Raw genomic sequence first — 19,675 nt, forward strand, 5'->3', positions numbered from 1 at the left:
GTGTGCATCTATCAGTGCATTTTAACAGAAGTTTTGAAATATACACAAATCTCTTCATAAGCTTGATTATTGCACACATGTTCTATTGAGAAAGCCAAGTATTTGTTCTATGTTTGAGCAGGGGAAATAGTACCTGAAAAATGTATTCTGATTATTTTCTTACCAGTTCTCTATTTAGATTTATTTATTAATAAATACAACTTAGCTCAGTCCAGCTTCCCTCTGTAGTCTTGAATGCATTCTCAGAGTTTGAAAAGAGATCTAGTGAGATTATTTGTCATTGTAGGGGACAGGGGAAGGGGACGTTACCAGAACCTCTGCAGTTAGTCCTGGTCTCCTGCGAGCCACGGCAGCACATGGCGAATTACAGGAAAGGTAGAAAAATGAGACCGAGAAGAAGCTGAGCTTTGGGTCTGATCAGTGCTGCTCTGGGCAGCAAAGACAAAAGCCCCCAGCTTACCACACCTTTTATTCAGTACATCGGGAGAAACAAATGTAACAGATGACTTGCAGAGAGTTCAATAGTTCACATTGGGATAAACAAGGTGTAACGGAAGGCTTGCAGAGAGTTCAGTACATCTCCGGCAAATAAGATGTTAATCAGTCCAAGAACAATGAGGAACTGAGCAGATGTTTGTTCTCCCAGGATGTTTCTTGTCCTGGAGAATCACAGCATCACTGGATCACTGAAGTCTCAGTTGTGACCGGAGGCCAAACTGGAGTTATTCTGTAGCCGGGCTGTAGGCAAGAGAACTAGGCTAACCAAATGATTTATCCCTAGAATTATGTAGCATTGCTCCCAACATGTCATAAATAAATTCCTGATATTTTCCAGTGATTTAAACATTTCTAAACCTACTTTGTGTTCAGGCCCATTTCTAAAATATTAGCTGAGACCAGAGTCCTTTAAGCAACTCAGTCATTTGACATTAAATTTGTCCATGACTCATAGATACCAGTATTTAAAATTGACTTGCAAATAATCTTTGATTGAGAAGAATACAGAAAGCATCTCTAGAGCAGTTATTTCAGCTCTGGTTCACAGTTTTTCCTGGTTTTGGCACTTTCTAGGTTGTCTTTGCTATATAATTTTCTTTGTACCAGGGATCGAACTCAGGACCTTGTGCTTACAAGGCAGGCATGGCACTAGTGCACTAAATCCTTGGTCATTGCTATATAATTTAAACAATTGTGGCTCTACCTATCAGAACATGTTCTGTGTTTCTGTAAGAATAAAGAAAAGGGAAAAAGCCTCATGCATATTATATCTTAAGAAAATTCTAGGAAGCTGATATAAGATACTTCAACGTGTCTTTTCAGTGAAAACAGGATATTTGACCACATGGATTCAAGTTAGGACAGGTAATATTTATTCTGGGTGCTCTTTTTTTGTTTTTGTTGTTCTGAGTGCTCTTATGGTCACCTGAAACCCTAGATTTATAAAAATCTAAAAGGAAGGTACAATGAATGTTGCGCAATAGCTATCAGTCTTAATAATTGAATCAGTAAAATGAACAGTTCTTATTAATAATTTTGATAGGAATACATGTATAAATAATTGTAATATTGATTTTAAACTTTTTAAACTGAGTGCAACTATTTTCAGAAACTGTGAAAGGGAAAGAAATTTTGCACAACTTACTAGGCTTATGCTCCTTTTGCACCAGGGAAAATGATCTTCAGCTAGAAAAATGTGGAAAAACTACATTAAATATGCAATATATATTTTCATAAAATCCTACAAAAATAAAATTCTTTGTTTTTGTCATTAAAGTTGGTGCTGAACCAAAATTAGCATTATAACAAGCCTTCTGGATCCTGTGCTGAAATTAATGGAACAATAATTAAAATTTGGAAGTGATGCTCTAATTGAATCAAGAATTCTACCTAGCCACAAGTTCTATAGATTATTCTAACTTAAGTAATTTAGAAATAAAATATTTTACTTTATCTAATCATTAAAAAAATTCCTTAAGGAAAATATATTTTTCAACAGGGTCTATTTTCTGAGACTACTGAGAGGCTTTATTTGTTTATTCTCACCAAAGTACAAAAATAGAATTATTTCTATTGAATGAAACAATTATATATTCCTGTCAGTTGTATTTTTCAGCTTAATTCCAAAATTAATAGCAATTAGGAACATGTTATCTTTTTTCAGTGACCTATCTAAAATTAAATTATTGTCAGAATAGGTACAGTTTAATTAACTGGAATTTTTATCCATGAGTTTGTGAGTGCGGATAGAATATATAAGAAATGAGAGGGGCTCATCTTTGGTAAAGGTGGCAGAGGTAGAGTCAGGTTCGAGTGGTAATAGAGCCAAACTGTGAATGATTTCTCTAGAAATTATTTTAGGAATGCATTTAGGACAGAGACACTGATAATATTGTTACAAATAAAAACATTCAATGCTTATGATATTTTTATCTGTTTTACATATATGATTTATGTCCACCTCTTAATGAGCAATGAATTGACACAGATTAATCAGAAGGGTCACAGGGCAAAGTTTTGGTTGTTTCTTAGTTTTTGTTTTTGCTTTGTTTTGATTTGCAGTAAAAAAGAGCCATGGGGAGTCATTTATAGAGCTGTAAGGGCCCTAAGTTAAGTATGCAGATAGGTAAATTTATTGGAGTAGAAAGTGAATATTTAAAAGGCAAATTTTTTCTTCATATGTACAGCAAGGAATAAATCCCCTCATGCATAGTTGGACAACAGGCTGCCACATGGATTCAAAATTGTGAAAATAAGGCTTTAGCTCATTTCTCTATGGAGATTTTAACATTAAAAAGTTATTTATTGTAAACTGGTAGGGGCTTACCCATGTCTTCTTCACTGGGAATTGTTCTGGCCAGTTGGAAGCTATCCCCCCCCCCCCGCTCCCCTTCTCTTCCCCTCTCTCCCAGAAAATACAAGAAGGTGCTAACTGGAAAATTATTTCATATAAAACGTCTCATCTTAGCTTTTTCTTCAATCCTAAAGTCAGTCTTTTACGAACAGTTTAATCTGGGCATTCTTCGAGTATGAAGGGATCCAGTTGGTCTGTACAATGTTCATATCTTCAAGCATTTTGGAGAAATAGAAGCTCAAAAGATGAGGTACAATAGTTCCAAGGTGATCAAACAATGGAATGGCCAGGCATATTGGTGAAAGCAACAACTTTAAATATTGCTCTGTTTGTTTACCTTAAGTTTACAGTTTTGAGTCTTAGAGTATGAAGTGGTGCTGTTATGTGAGTATAATCCTGATGGATTCTTTGTAGCATTTGTGTTAAGAAGTAAATTTGAATGGAGATTTTGAATTGACAATTTTAAGAATGTAAGAAAATCTTAAGTATCTACATTTTGGGGGATTTCTTCATAATAGCTGCTACAAAGGGTCAAAGTGGAGGTGCCAGTTTCATAGGTCTCTGTCTTACTTTTCTCTCATTGTTGAGAAAAAATACCCAACACCCAAATTTAAAGGGGAAAGGGTTCTTTTACCTCCCCGTTTGTAGATGTTTCAGTCCGTAATCAGCTAGCTCCAAGGCAGAGCGGCATATCTTAGTTTACGATGCCCACACAGTAACGAAAGCAACAGGGGAGCAAGAGCAAAGACAAGCCTTTTTCTGTCCCTTATATTATATTCAGGCTACAGGGATTAGGGCAATGCCAAACTGCTCAGTGATCTAGTAATCTCACACCCTTAATCCCAGCATCACACACTCTAGATTCAGCCACCTCTGAAAAAAGCCCCTCCGATGACTGCATAAGGCTTTGAGGTGACATCTAGAAAGAAGCCATAAGAGTATCATTTGTTTATTCATTTATTATTATCATTTTGATAATAATACTGCAAGGAAAATATATTAAGAATTTTTTTTCATATGGCTGAACAACAATAAACTTCTCATTGAAAGAAAAATCATTATTTGGGCATCTCTCTGAATGCTAATTTTTAATCTTGAAAAAAATGCTACTATCCATGTAAAATGGATATTGTATGCATTACCTCAAGTTTCATAGGCAAAATGTTTATCATAGATTAATTGAAAGCAAATGGATACCAAATTTTAATTTTTTTATTTTATTAGAAGGTGAATTATTATTCTTTACTTCAATGATTTAGACAGTGTTCGTATTAATTCAAGCCCCAAGATTTTGTCATTCCCTATATCTGTGGGAAATATCTATTGATAAGTTCTAAATTCTTGATTTATACCAAAATCGTAAATAATAAGTATATAATGGTTAATTTTGGGTGTTAGCTTGATTGGATTAAGGAATACACAGAAACCTGATAAAGCATAATTTTAGGTGTCTCTGTGAAGGTAAATGTGAATCTAGTGGACTAAGGTGGAAGACCATTCTTCATCGTGGAGAGAGCCATCCAATCAGCAGGAGGCTGGAAGTAAACAAATACAGAAGGTGATTTAACATCTGTTGAAATCCAAAATGCTCATTTCCTGTAATGTCTAAACTCCAAGCTATCTGGCCTGTGGATTCTAGGATTTACAAAACACATTGACACCTCTGGTTTCCGGGTTTTGGACACTGCATTGAGAGATTTTTCCATTTGCTTCCCTGGATCTAAATCCTTATAACTGGGAAGAGCCATGCTACTAATATTCTAGGGTTCTCAAGACTACAGACTACTTGTCAAGTGACTTCTTACCTGCCATAATGAGTGAGCAAATTCTCTTATAAATCTCATTTCTTACATTTATACACATGTCCTATTGGCTCAGTTTCTCTGGAGAAGTCTAATAAATGTATTATTGAAGTGTGTTTACTTAGAAAGTAATATAAATTAAATGAACATCTCTTGTAAGTGGGATGATAAAAATTTGTCTTTTTATGACAGACCTATTTATCTTTAGCTTAATATCCTCATTTATCTACATGTAACATGTGAAAGGATTTCCTTTTTGAAGGGTAAGCAATATTCCATTGCATTGAGTGACTAGATACATATGTACGCACATATACACACAGGGATACCAGAATTTTTTATCCGTTCATCAGAAATGGATCTTTGGTTGGTATCCAATCTTGGATACTATAAATAATGCTGTATTCTGTTTATAGTAGACAAACAGATAGACAAAGAATGTAGCATTGTGCTTTTTGCATTGATAGATGGAAAAAAGGAAAGTGCTGCAAGAGTATATAGTTTTAATTTTGTTTGCTTATAATTATTGAAAGCTGGAGAGGTTATGGGGTAAATTATATCACAACATGGATATATTAGTCACTTTCCCATCACTGGGACAAAATACCAGACACACACCTTAGAAGAGATAGGTATGTTTTGGATCATAGTGTTAGAAGGTCCAGTCATTGGTTGATTGAGCGGAAGGCAGAAATAGCACAGCAGAAAGGTATGGTGGAAGAAAGCTGTTAATCTCATGGCAGCTAGGAAGAGAAAGGAGAGAGAGAAAGAGAGAGAGAGAAAGAGAGAGAGAGAGAGAGAGAGAGAGAGACCAAGCACAAGAAAATATTCTTCCAGGTCAATTCCTAACTGACCCCCTCTTACTGTTAGCATACTCAATGGTGAACTTATCGGTGACCTAATCTATGATGAATGTAGTGCCCCATAATCTAATCAGCTTTCAAAAGCCCCACCTCTGAACACATAAAGTTTTTGGAAGACATGATAAGTCAAAACCATAAGAGTGAATATATTTAGAAATATGTTTAGCAATGGACATTTGTAAATGGTTAAAAACAGATTTTTTGTGGACTATATCAAAATTTTTAAAGTAAAAGAATAATTTAATATTTCATATAAAAATTTCAAAAATGCAGAATTCGAAGGGTATGCTTTAAAAAAGCTGAGATTAAGATTAATTCTACTACTGATGACAATCCAATTTTAAAAATAGTAATCTCTTCTTTAGCTGCTGTAGAATGAGAGAAAAATCTGACAATGATATAACATTGAGGGAGGAGAGGAAGAAGTACCTCTTAGAAGCTTTGATAGATTTTTCATATTATGAATGAAAAGAACCAATTTGTCCTTTAATTTTGCAAAACTCTACTATCATTCTAATAAAAATCTGGTCTACATTTTAAAGAATTCTGATATAACTATTCAACTAAAGACATTGAACTGAATGATATATAAGTTTTAAGTACACAAATAACAGAATGTATGTATCTAACTTTATAAAATTCCTTTTCATTTTATTCTATTTTAATGCCCAACACCTATAAATTCAGACCACTATTTAGAATAAGAGTGATCCTACTGGGTTTGAGATTTTTAACTACCTATATTTTCAAGAACTTTTAGGACAAGATAATTTACCAAGTTAATTAAACCAAAAGCATTTTAATAGTTTGGTAATGTTCCTAAATGTTACCCTAATGTCAAGTGACATGGAAAGATCTATTATCTTCCTTAGAAATAATAATTTGGAATTGTAAAACATGTTTTGATTATAAGCAAATTATTTGAAATATAATGGAACCCTTTACATCTAAGATCTCCAACCAAAAACATATGGCAGAGATAATTTTTTTCCTGATAGCAGGTGATAGGAAGAATAAGATAACATGTATTAGGGCAGATTGCTGTCAAAGTTTATAATATGCATTTGGCTGGAAATTTAAGTAAAATTTAGTAAGAGGTCTGTTAATAGATATCTAGTTATTGTCAAGGGAACTCACAGGAATGCTGGAATATTTATGGCTTTTCAAGAATGGGAAGGTTTTTGTATCATTTAAGCCTGCAGAAACAAGGAGAAAAAACCCTCACAAAAATCCTTACAAGGCTGCCAGGACAGTTTGGTGGCAAATAGTGATGAGAATTCAAATGACCAAAATTCTAATAAGAAAGCAAACACTGAAAGTCAAACTCATGAGTTTTTAGTTGGGAATGAGGGCTTTACTGGGAAATGGACTTTAAATCACGTGCCCTAAATCATAGCAAAAAATTGTCTATATTTTTCCATGTCCTATGTCATTGTGTGAGTCTATGTCTAAATTCAGTGGACTAACTGATCTGGTAGAATAAATACAAAGTATCCCAATATTAAAGGTATGGTATGGGGACAGCTGGATGCTTTAGACAGAGCAACAGTGATATAAACAAAAAGCAGAGCTGAATAATGTGAAGATTTTGTAGTCTGGACAGAAATAAAATGTGTAAACATAGAGCCAAAAAGATGTATCAGTGCCATTGAAAAGAATCCAAGTGCTTTTTATCAGAACAAGAGGAAAGATCCCTTGAAGGCATCTAAAGAAATGACAAGCACCCACTAATCTCACTCTAGGATGAAAAAGGCTATATTCCTTTGAAATATTTTCCTTCAGAATGGAGCTTTGGGGTTCTCCGCTTATCAAGGCTTCCTAGGGAAACGTTTCTCTGAGTTTATCCATCCATTCACTCAGAGAACATTGCAGCCATAGACCAGTGGGGCTCAGTTACTGCTCAAATTGATAGCAGATCTTAACACCATCTACATTGTGCTGGCATGCAAAATGCAAGAGTTGTGGAGTCATGTAGGCTTTCACCTAGATTTCAATAAAAGGCCTGTGAAGCTAGATAATGTCCCCCTGAGAAGGGAATGTATGAAGTTTTGAAGGTGAAATTGAAAGTGCAATGGAGATACTAGAAAGTTGGAGTTGTCAAGAATAGAGAATCAATGTTTCCCTGGGTGAGTTTTAATCTTCCTTTGGTCCAATTCCTTTTTTGTTCCTCTATTTCTCCATTTGGGAATAGTAATGTTAACTGTGAACCATTACATGTTGGAAGTATTTATCTTTTTTATATTTTTACAGGGGTTCAAAGGTAAGAGTTTTCCCTTAAATCTCAGGACTTTTCAGCAATGCTGGAACTCTTAAGATTTAAAGAGATGGGGGCTAAGGGTGGAATGTAATGATCTAAATCTAAAATATCCCCCCCAAATTGTGTATGTTTGGAATTGGGGCAATTGGAAGGGGACCATTGGAGTGCTGTAATTATTAGTGAGTTTATATACTAATGAGTTAATAGCTGAATGTATGGTTAGGAAGTGGGTCCTGGGTAGAAGAGGCAGTTCACTAGGGGTTTGACCTGAAAGTGTGTATCTTTGTCCCTGATCTGTCTTTCTGTCATTGGTTCCTGGATGCCATAGTGTGTACAGCTTGCTTTTGTCCCGCCTTTCTGCCATGCAGTTTCTGGCTTGAAGCCAGCTGACTGTGGAATTAATCATCTCAAATAGAAATCAAATAAACCTGTCCACCTTTAAGTTTTCTTCATGTTTATATTTTGTTTTAGTAACAGATAATTAATGCACCTCTCCCACAAAAAAGAATATTATTAAATATACTATTATATTCTTCTGGAATATAAAAGCATAGTATTAATCAATAATGTTGTTGAAAATCAAATCTTTTTTTATCAGAGGGTATATTATTAGCACCATTACATTAAAAACAAAACATTAAAAAAATGAATTCTTCTGTCTCTACATTTCTTGAGATCATGGAGAATAAATGTGGGAGGTTGCATTTCCAAAAGCACAGTTAATACTGCTGATATGTGCCAAAGAATGCCTTTAGAAGGCAAGTAAAAAATAACCAGTAGTATAAACACTATTTGCAGTAACAATTATTTCAGATATGGTGTGGTCCAAGAAATATGTGAGAATAATTTTGGATACCAATTCCTTATTTAGAAAAAGTAGAGGACGGAGGGTTTGTTAGTAAGTACATGTGGCAAGAATAGTAAAATGTAAATGAGTTTTGAAATAAAATGCTTAAATTATTTCCCAAATTTCATATCCACGTATAGACAAATAAGAGAAATGATTTCTTAATAATATATTAAAACATTTAACATAATAAATTTCAAATTAGAAATTTCTTTCTTTTTTTTTTCTTTGGCACTGGGGATCGAACTCGGGACCTTGCACTTGTGAGGCAGGCGGCAGAACCACTGAGCTAAATCCCTGCCCTCCTATTAGAAATTTCAAGAAACAAAATGAATCAAAAAATAAGTATTTAAACAAAGCAAAAAGTTTAACATGATTTTTCTAGTTTACAATCCCCTATAACTAATAGCCCTTTTTTCCAAATACAAGGCTTAATGCCATGGATATGAATTAAATTGAATTATATTAACAATTAATAAAATCAATCATCAGTTTTTGACACTTTTTCATAAGCATTCTAAATAATCCCATATGCAATGATTTTTGCGATGTATTTGAAAGCTGAAAACTAAATCTATTTTCACGATAATCAGGAAAAAGAAAAAACTCATTGAGTGGACAAAATAATTGTATGAAATAATAAAAATAATGTTATGGCTGAAATGGCAATTCATGGTAAACTTCAATAACTTTATGATTATAAAACTGATTGTTAACATCTGTACAACTTATAAGAAATCCGTCAATAGTTGTAGCATATTATTAAAAGCACTGAAGTGATAAGAAACTAAATCAATTATTCTCATTTGTCATGTAAACAAAGAAATATAGAGTTGCTTCGGTGTAAAATAGGTCATCCAAGGAAAAGGTAAATCTAACTTTTCTGTTCATTTTTTGGTACAATTGTCATCATAAGTTTTCATAGTACAAATAGTCAATCTTTTAAAGTACAATTATTGAACTATTTGCAGAAGTGCAAAAGTAATTTTAAATAATAATGCACCCCTCCTTTCATGAAAGAAAATACCAACTAAATCATAAAAATAATAAGTAGTAAAACGAATAGTAGTCATTTATAAAAATTAGCAATGTAGCATATTATTTAACTTGTGAAAATCAAGAAGAAGCTTGGAAACAATCACTGGGATAAGAAAAACATAATAAAAATAAAAGCAAAATAAAGTAATAAATATTAAGCATTTTTTAACAAAAAGCATGGAACAGTTATGCAAATACAAGTATGTAGAAGAAATACATATGAATATATGTTGTTTATTGAAATAATGATTATGTTTGAGAGGTAAGTATACCTTTCTAACATGATCTAGAGTTGACATTTAAATGCTATATTACTGAATACAAAACTAGAACTTTTTGCATTATAATGCTGTGATGGAACACACACTTTGAGTGATCTAGTTTGTCAGCTAAATCAAGAAAGTGGAACATTGCCTATTTTATTCTCAGCTAATAACATTCATGGCAAGAGACTAAATTTATTTTGCTACTGTAAACTTATCTACGAATTAACATAAAACGTCAACCCTCCTACATTGTTGGTGGGAATGTAAACTAGTACAGCCATTAAAGAAATTAGAATGAAGAATTTTCCATGAACTAAAATTAGAAATTTCACATGACCCGGGTATTCCCCTTCTAGGTATCACCTCCAAAGAGCTAAAAACACCATACTACAGTGATAGGCATACAACAGTGTTTACAGCAGTACAATTCATTATGACTAAATCCTGAAAGTGTTTGCCCATCAAAACATGAATAGATGAAGAAAATGTATATGTACATAATAGAGTATTTGCCCAGCTATAAAGAAAGATACTTTTGAGACATTTGTAAGAAAATTGATGCACCTGGAAAATATAATTTTGAGTGAAATAAATTAGACATGCAAGCTGAAACACCGTACAGTATCTGTCATTTGAGTTGGAGAGAGTACAAAGTAAGAGTATAATAATGGAGCAGTAGAAGAAGAAAAGGGAATGAATCTCTTACAAATGAAAAGGGGTGATGGAAACTGAGGAAGAGGGGAAAGGGAGAGAGGAAGAGGAAGTGAGAATTAAAATAATTTCATGGATGTGAACCTATTAACCTCAATGAATGTAAATATCATATATCATAAACATGAGCTAAGAAAAATGAGAATAAAAATTGGGAAATGAGATTTAGAGGAGGAGGGAGGTGTGTGGGAAGGGGGAGAGGACTGAGAAAAGAAACAAGCTGCATTAAATACACGCAGACACTCCCCAAGATGAATGTAGACATTATATAGTGCAAATGTACTAATAACACTAAAAAATTAAAAATACTTATTTCTTTAAAAATATTAATGAAATTAGCAAAGTCTTTATCTCAAATGTTAAAAAAATGAAACTATATCATCTCTATGGCATGTAAGACACTATGATGATACCAAAGACCTTGCCTTAGAATAATCCCCTGCTGTGGACTGTGGGCAGCACCAAAAACATGATGGACTGCCATTACTATATGCTTTTTTATTCATTAAGGTTATTGGTACATTTTAGATATACAATATGATGACATTTATCCTTGGGCATTTGTACCTTTACATGATGTATCTTGGTTCTTATATTTTCCCCATTCCCCTAACCTCCCTTCAACCCCTCCACCCTTCCCTGTTTAGAAACAACTTTGTTTATGCTTTCTCCTTTTCTCATATTTCTTTCTTTCCCTTCTTTCCTTTCCCCTACCCCACTCACCTCCCCTTACACTTTGGAATTTACCTTCCTATTTCACATTATCTATTATATATTTTGATTCCTTTTTCCACGTTCAGTTTCTCACACCAGAGAAACTATTTAGTAGTTACACATGTATTTCCAATTTATTTTACTTAAGAGTATGGCCTGAATGTGCATTCATTTAGATACAAATATCTCTACTTTCTCATTCTTTATGGCTGAGTAGTACTCCATTTTATGAAAACAAAACACATGTTTACCCAGTCTCCAGTTGATGGGCAATTGTGTTGCTTCCAAGTTTTGGCTATTACAAACTGTTCTGCTATAAACATGGGTACACATAATTCACTGTGTTATTACTCCTTTCATTATTCTGGAAAGATACCCAGCAGAGGGATACCTGGGTCATGTGGGATCTCTAGTCCTAGTTTTTTGAAGTATTTCCATACTTATTTCCACAGTGGTTCCACCATTCTACACACCCACCAACAGTGGAGAAGAATTTGTTTTTCCTCATGCCCCCGTCAGCATTTGTTATTGGTTGATTTGTTGAGAGCAGCCATTCTTTCTGTGGTGAGGTGGAATCTTACCATTGTTTTGATTTGCAACTCTCAAATAATTAATGATGAACTTTTTTTCATACATTTACTTGCTAATTCTACTTCTTTGTCTGAGAATGTCTGTTCATTTCAGATGTCCATTTTTGGATTGGGTCTTTAAATTTGGGAGGTCTGATTTTTTAATTTTTTATATATATTCTAGATGGTAGACCTTTGTCTGAGAAAAAGCAGGTGAAAAGTTTTTCTCACATTGTGGGTTATCTCTTCACTCTGTCTTGCTGTGCAGAAGCTGTTTAATAAGAAGAGATCCCAGGGCCGGGGATTTATCTCAGTGGTTCCGTCTCTTGCCTTGCAAGCACAAGGACCCGAATTTGATCCCTGGTACCAAAAAAAAAAAAAAAGAAGAGATCCCACTTGTTGGATGGTTTGTGCTAGTTCATGTGCAACTGAGGTTTTGTTTATAAAATCAATGCCTTCAAGAGTTCTACCTAGCTTCTGTTCCAGCTGGCTCAGCATTTCTGTTTTAATATTTAGATCTTTAATCCAGTTTGATCTTAGTTTAGTGCATGGTGAGATACATAGGTCCAGTTTTAATCTTTGGCAAATCTAAACCAAGTTTTCCAGTACCATTTATTAAGGAGACTATCTTTTCCTCCAGTGAGGGTGTTTGGCTCCTTTGTTAAAAATGAGGTAGCTGAGTGTGTCTGGAGTTGTTTCCCCATCTTCTAATCTGTTCCACTAGTCCTCAGGTCTGTTTCTTTGCCAGTACCATGCTGTTTTTTTTTTTTTTTATCACAATAGCTTTGTACTATAGTTTCAAGTTGGGGGTTGTGATACCCCCTGCCATGTCTCTGTTGCCTAGAATTGCTTATGGTATTGCAGGTCTCTTCTTATTCCAAATGAATTTTTGAATTGTTTTCACAAGGTCTGTGAAGTATGTTCCTGGAATTTCAATTGGGATTGCATTGAATCTATAAAACAGTTTTGGAAGTATGGCCATTTTCATTATATTGGTTCTTCCTACTTAGGAGCAGGGGATGGATGTCTTTTCATTTTTTGATATCCTCTGCTATCTCCTTTTTCAACGTGCTGTAGTTTTCAGAGTAGAGGTCTTTGATTTCTTTCATTATGTTGATTCATAGGTATTTCATTTTTTAGTCTATTACTGTGAAAGGAGTTGTTTCTCTAGTTCCCCTTTCAGTGTGTCTTTTGTTCCTGTACAGCAAACCTATTGATTTTTGTATGTTGAACAGCTACTCTACTCAATTTAGTTATTAAATCTAGGAGACTTTTGGTGGAGTTCTTGGGGTCTTCTATATAGAGTATCATGTTACCTGCAAATAAGACAATTTAACTTCTTTGTTTAGTATCTTTATTAACTTTATTTCTTTCTCTTGTCTAATTCCTGTGGCTAATGTTTCAAAGTCTATATTGCACAGGAGTGGTGATAGTGGATATCTTTGTCTTGTTCCTGATTTTAGTGTGAAGGATTTCAGTTTTTGACCATTTAGTATGATATTGGCTGTTGATTTTACATAGATGGCCTTTGTCAGATTGAGGTACAGATCGTCTATTCCGATTTTTGGTAGGGTTTTTATCATAAATGTATGTTAGATTTTGTCAAACACTTTTTCTGCATCTATTGAGATGATCATATGGTTTTTGCCCATGGCTCTGTTAATATAGTGTATGACGTTTATTGATTTGCATATATTGAACCATCCCTGCATGCCTGGGATGAATCCCAATCGGTCAGGGTATATGATCTTCTTGATGATCTTCTGCATTCTATTTGCCAGTAGCTTATTGAGAGTTTTTACATCTATGTTCATTACAGAGATTGACCTACAGTTCTCTTTTTAGGTTTGATCTTTCTCTGCTTTCAAAATCAAGAGGATGCTTGCTTCTAGGAATGAATTTGGGAGAATTGCTTCTCTTTCAATTTCATTGAAGAGTTTAAACAGTAGTGGAAAATGTTCTCAAAATTGTCTTGTAGAATTCATCAGTGAAACCACCAGGACCTGAGCTTTTATTCATAGGTAAGTTTTTAATTAGATTTTCAATTGTTTGATGGATATTGGGTTATTAGAATTTTTAAGTCTTCTTCAATCAACTTTGGTAATTTGTATGTATCTAGAAATCTGTCCATTTCTTTTGTGTTTTCCATCTTATTGATGTATAGGTTCTCAGAGTAGATGTTAATGATCCTCTGGATTTCTGCTGGGTCTGTTCTAATTTCACCCTTTTCATTTCTAATTGCATAGATTTGGGCTCTTTCTTTCTTTTTTTGATGGGTTGGCTAAAGGTTTGTCAATTTTGTTTATTCTTTTGAAAAACCAACTCTTTCCTTGGATTTTTTGTATCATTCTCTTAGTCTCCATTGCATTGATTACTCCTCTGATCTTTATAATTTCCTTACTTGTATGAGTTTTGGGTTTGTCCTGCTCTTCTTTTCTAGTAGCTTGAGGTTCAGCATCAGGTTGTCTAATTGGGCTCACTCTATTTTCCTAATATGTGCATTCACTGCTATGAATTTTCCTCGTAAGACTGCTTTCATTGTGTTCCATAGTTTCTGATATGTTCTATTGTCATTTAATTGATGGTACTGTCTGATTTCTTCTTTAATTTCCTCTGTGACCCATTCATTATTCAGAAGTGTGTTGTTCAACTTCCATGTGTATATGAAATTTGCAGTTTCTTTTGTTATTGATCTCCAATATCAGACTATGGTCTGATAATATACAGAGGATAACTTCAATTCCTTTAAATTTACTTAAACATGTCCTATGAGTGAGTATGTGGTTTATTTTGGAGAACAATATGTGTGCATCTGAAAAGAATGTGTATTCTGATTTTGTGAGGAGGAACACTCTGTAAACATCTGTTAAGCCAATTTGTTCAAGAGTTTGATTGAGTTCTAATATTTCCTTGTGTATTTTTTGTCTAGCTGATCTATTTGTGATAGTGGGATATCGAGGCCCACACTAGTATTGTATTAGTGCTTATTTGATTTTTCATGTCCATTTATATTTGTTTTACATAGTTGGGTGTGCTATCATTTGGTGCATATATATTTATGATTGTCATCTCTTCATCTTGGATTGTTCCCTTTATAAGGATGTAGTGACTTTCTTTTTCTCTCCTATTTTTGTTTGAAATCCATTTTATTTGCAAATATGTTAGCTTCTCCTGGTTTTTGGGGGGGATTCCTGTCACATGGAGTATTATTTTCCACCTTTTAACTTTCAGTCCCTGAGTTTGTTTTTAAATTAAGTGTGTTTCTTGTATGGAACATTTTGTTGGATCTTGTTTCTTGACTCATTCTGCCAGTTTATTTCTTTTGATTTGCGAATTGAAACAATTAACATTGATGTTTATAACTGATATATATTTTTTAAGAAAATTAAACAATCTTTAATAAGATTCCTGCAGAAAACTCAGTCACAGGGAACTTATTTAGTTGTCTTTCTCATGTCACTGAGGACTGAGAGCTCCCAATATTCTTTGGAGAGAGAATAAGCAGTAGTTTTGCTGGATGTTGCCAGTACTCAGAGCATCCATTTACACATTCAAACCAGTAGTTCCTATTGCACATATTAACATTTGGCACCTAGCACCATAAATATATGGTACCTCAACAAATAAATTAAAGATTTCCATATGGCATGAAACCATTTCAATTTGAACTAATATCCTGAAAACTCACATTATTATAAGTTTTAATAAATACAGTAAGAACAGCTGGCATTTTACTAAAATACTGAATTTTAAATCTGGAGTTTATTCCATAATAGGTTCCTTTTCATTTGCTTGCTTTCTTGGATACATTTACTCAAGCATTATGCTCTATGAAGTCAACTCTTTCATAGCTATCATATAAAAACTGTATTAATATGTGCCTCATTACAGAGGCAGATGGAAGAACTGGATCTCAGTTAACTAACTTAAAAAGTAACTCAGAAAAAAGCTCTGTTTTTTGTAAAACTATAACACAGGATGAATACCAAAGAAACATCTTTTTTATACACAACTCCCTCTAGAAATTTTATAGATATATATGCAGCATATATATATTTGCCTAACCAGCAGATTTTCAGCAAGTCTGGTTGGAATGATGCTGTCATGGTAATTAACAAAAGAATTAATGAGTTTCCACAGGTTTAAAAGATTTCTTTTGAAAACTAATCATAAATTGAAACTATCATAATTTGTAGTTTATAGTTTAAAAGGTAAGGAAGATACCTTTCTTGGAAGCCTCATTTCGGGAGTAAGGTCATCCCCCAGCCCCCAAGTATGGATAAGTTCTTGGCTGGGTGGTAACACTTGGCCACAATACTGAAAAGAAGTATTTACAACTTTCAGGCAAAGTACCAAACACTTATAAAAGAATAACGTATCAGACAATCCCTAGTAGCATTCCTTGGCATGCAAAGTCAGCAGGAAATGATTATCCATAATGTTGACAGGATTCATGATGGGTCATGGAAGCATTAAAAAAGAAGAGTGTGCTCATTGGGGATTGTTCAGATTAGATTCTGTGGGATGCCTTGTTCTTAATTTAACTGAGTTCCAGGATTTCATTCCCTTTATAACATCTATGGCAGGGTCATGTTCAGTTTAGTGCAAGTGCAAAATGAAAATGAAACAAAACTAAAAGGTACATTAGGAGCAAAGGCCGATGTTAAGATCTGTAGTCTTTCCAAACTGTGTGAGCCATCTGGTTCACTTTAGTAGTCCAGCTTTCCCTGAGTGCCTCATCAAATTTTTGCTTACATTGTTTGAGTGCCTCTTCATCACTCTTTCCTAAGGCAAGAGAGTCCTTAAGATACTGTATATCCTTGACTCATGTAAGCTCAGGAAGCCCTGCAGTCAACATCAGTGCAAAGAGAGTAATGAAGAAATTTCCATGTCTTCATAAAATCAGGTAGGCATCTTCACAACACTGGCGAAATCAGCCAAACTTCTCTGTGTTTCCTGTTTTTCCTTGTTGAATGATATGAGTGAAATCATAAATAAGAATAAAAGGCACTCGTTCTCTTTTAGTGCCAAATTTAGATTTGAAATTTCCAAGAATATGTCCAAAGTCAATGTGGAAGAGCTGGCCAGTTTTTTTGACCATTATGTTGTCACTATGTCTGTCACCAATCCCGAGGACATAAGAAGCTACACAGTAGCCAGCACAGGATAGGGTAAATTCTTCAATGGCTCGGTCCAGGTCATCCCCAGAATTGTATTCTTTAAGCCATATAACTGATATATATTGACTTATCCATGTCATGACCTTTTCCTTTTGTTAGATTCTCCCCCTTTCCATTTAATTTCTTGTCTTGACTGATGGCTTCATTCTGCTTGGTTTCCTGGGGTTGATACCCTTATTATCTTTTCCTAGGATATTGTTTAAAATTTTTTGGAGTTCTAGTTTTGTGTTCATGAAGTTCCTCAGATGTTCTTTGTCATGAAAGTATCTTATTTCTCCATTGATTTTGAAAGAGTTTTGTAGGGTACATCCATTTGGGTTGTAGGTTGCTTTCTTTTAGAGCCTGAAATACTTCAGTCCAGGCTCTTCTTGCCTTGAGGGCTTGTGTTGAGACGTCTGATGTGATTCTGATGGAATTTCCTTTGTATGTGACTTGTTTCTTTTCTCTGAATGATTGTAGAATTTTGTTTTTCTGTTGGGTTTCTAGAGTCTTAACTATTATATACCTAGGTGTAGATTTTTTTGATCATGGGTACTTGGAATCCTATATGCCTCACTTATTTGTGTGCCAAATTCTTTTCCCCTGGTTGGGAAGTTTTCTGCCATTACTTCTGTGAACAACATTTGTGTCATTTGCACTGTCTCCTGTTTCTTTATTGAGTCTGATGAGTCTTATGCTATTCTTCTTTGTATCATCTATCAGGTACTGGATTGATTTCTCATGGTCCCTTGCTATTTTTATGAAATTTTTCTTTTCCTGGTCACTAGTAGCAATCCTGCCTTCTATATCTGAAATTCTGTTGTCACATTGGCTCATTCGTCAGCCTAAAATTTCAATGGAATTTTTAATCTCCTGGATATCTGTTTATATCTGTTCTATGGATTCCATTTGTTTTCTATGCTGGGATTCCATCTTGTCCTTTAGCTCTTCTATTTTTTTATGTTTGCCTGGTGTAGAGTTATTAATCATCTTTCACTATGGATAAATCTCTGTTGTTATCTGAGAAATAATTTCTGATATTATTTTTTTCAGATCCTCTTTTTTTATCAGTTCAGGGAGTCCAGGTGGTTGAGTTTCAGATTGTTCCACCACTTTCCCCCTTGGGGTTGCCTTTGGTGATCTGGAAGTCTGGTTTTGAGACTTGTTTAGGAGTCTTCTTATTTCAGTCAATGCAGTCTCCTGTGCCTACATTGAGGTGATTCCTTGAACTCCCAGTGGGCTTCAATTCTCAACAAGCCTCAGAGAGGCCTTCTCTGTATTGCTCACCACTGTGCCCATACCTGGGTTCAGACGATGGCCTTCTAGATCACTTTTTTGGGCTATTGTCCAGGTGGCATTCTGGCTAGGATCTGCTCACACTTACTGATGGTATCTGGCTGGGTCTTTGGCTGGAGCCTGAGTACACCAGCTGCTTTTTTCCAGGGACACCATTGGCTGAGGCTTGTGTACCCTAGTTGTTGGTGTCTGGGTGGACCCTGGCTGGTGCCTGGGCACCCACTCCAATATTATCTAGGCAGGCTTCTGGGTGGGGTCTGCATGCCAAGCCACTGGTGTCTCTATATTATTATTTTATATGACAAAGATTTTGCAAAAGGAATTAGGGTCCCCAGTTTTTATAAGTTAATGAAAAAAGCATATCCTCCTGAGAAGCTCATAACCACCCTTTGAACCCTCTGATGAAGAGAGCCTAGAAGCAACAGAGTCCCTTTCTTCCAATCTTGAAAGAAAAATCCATCTTTTGAAGAGTGGTAAGGAACTGCATTCTGCAGAAAATTAGTGAGACTGAAAGATGACCTCAGGTGAAATCTTAGCCTCAGGTGAAAGCTTGAATACACACCTGTAAAAACTTAAGTATAAGACCATAGAATTGATGAGATAATAAATATGTGTTGTGATTCTTAAGCTGTTACATTTGTAGTGATTTGTGATGCAGCATGAGGACATTGATGCACAGACAAATGTAGGGATGTGTTTCAACACAACTCCTGAAAAATTGTGATACAGTTTGCTTGGAACTGCTTTTGTGGCCTTACATAGACTGTTTAATTTCTCCAGGCCTGCAGGGTTATTTTTATGGTAAATGTATCCAAATTCCTTAAAATTGTAAAGAGTTACATTATTCTCTTTGAGCTAAATAAAGAACAAATAAAAAAATGGAGTAGGGAGAACTATTGTCAAGTTTAAGAAATTGGAGCACTTTCCAATTACCTAATAGTAAATTAATGTATTTATTGGAACACTTATCATTTCATTAAGAAAGTGTAACTTAGTTTACTTATTTTGTACTGTAACAAATATTTCTTGAATATTTACCACACAATATAGATGGAAAAGGTGAATATTCCCTATTGTTTTTATTGTGATAATTAACTTACTGTGATTACTTAAGAGTGAAAAATAATTTAGATGAGTTCTAAACCAAAATTCAGTAAATCGAAAAAGTTTTCTTCATGAAAAAACAGCTAAATTGAGACTGAGTAAATAAAATTTACAAAATCAGGGAAATGGAGGGAAGCCTGTGGGAGAATGAGGGCCATTGTAGACTAAGAGATGACTGTACAGGAAGTTGTGAAGAAA

The 19,675-nt window shown here is 34.5% G+C and overlaps 1 long non-coding RNA gene across 1 annotated transcript in view; it reads left to right on the forward strand.

Annotated features, from left to right (window-relative positions):
• The window catches only part of LOC147824482 (uncharacterized), a 62,542-nt gene that overhangs the window by 16,819 nt on the left and 26,048 nt on the right, over nt 1-19,675 (forward strand). The window contains exon 3 of the long non-coding RNA XR_015442304.1: nt 13,764-13,939. This is a non-coding gene — a long non-coding RNA (uncharacterized LOC147824482). The remainder of the gene's footprint in view (nt 1-13,763; nt 13,940-19,675) is intronic.

Source organism: Heterocephalus glaber, unplaced genomic scaffold (genome assembly GCF_053883595.1).
Source record: "Heterocephalus glaber isolate CG9 unplaced genomic scaffold, H.glaber_assembly_v1.0 deba00001538, whole genome shotgun sequence".
Taxonomy (NCBI): domain Eukaryota; kingdom Metazoa; phylum Chordata; class Mammalia; order Rodentia; family Bathyergidae; genus Heterocephalus; species Heterocephalus glaber.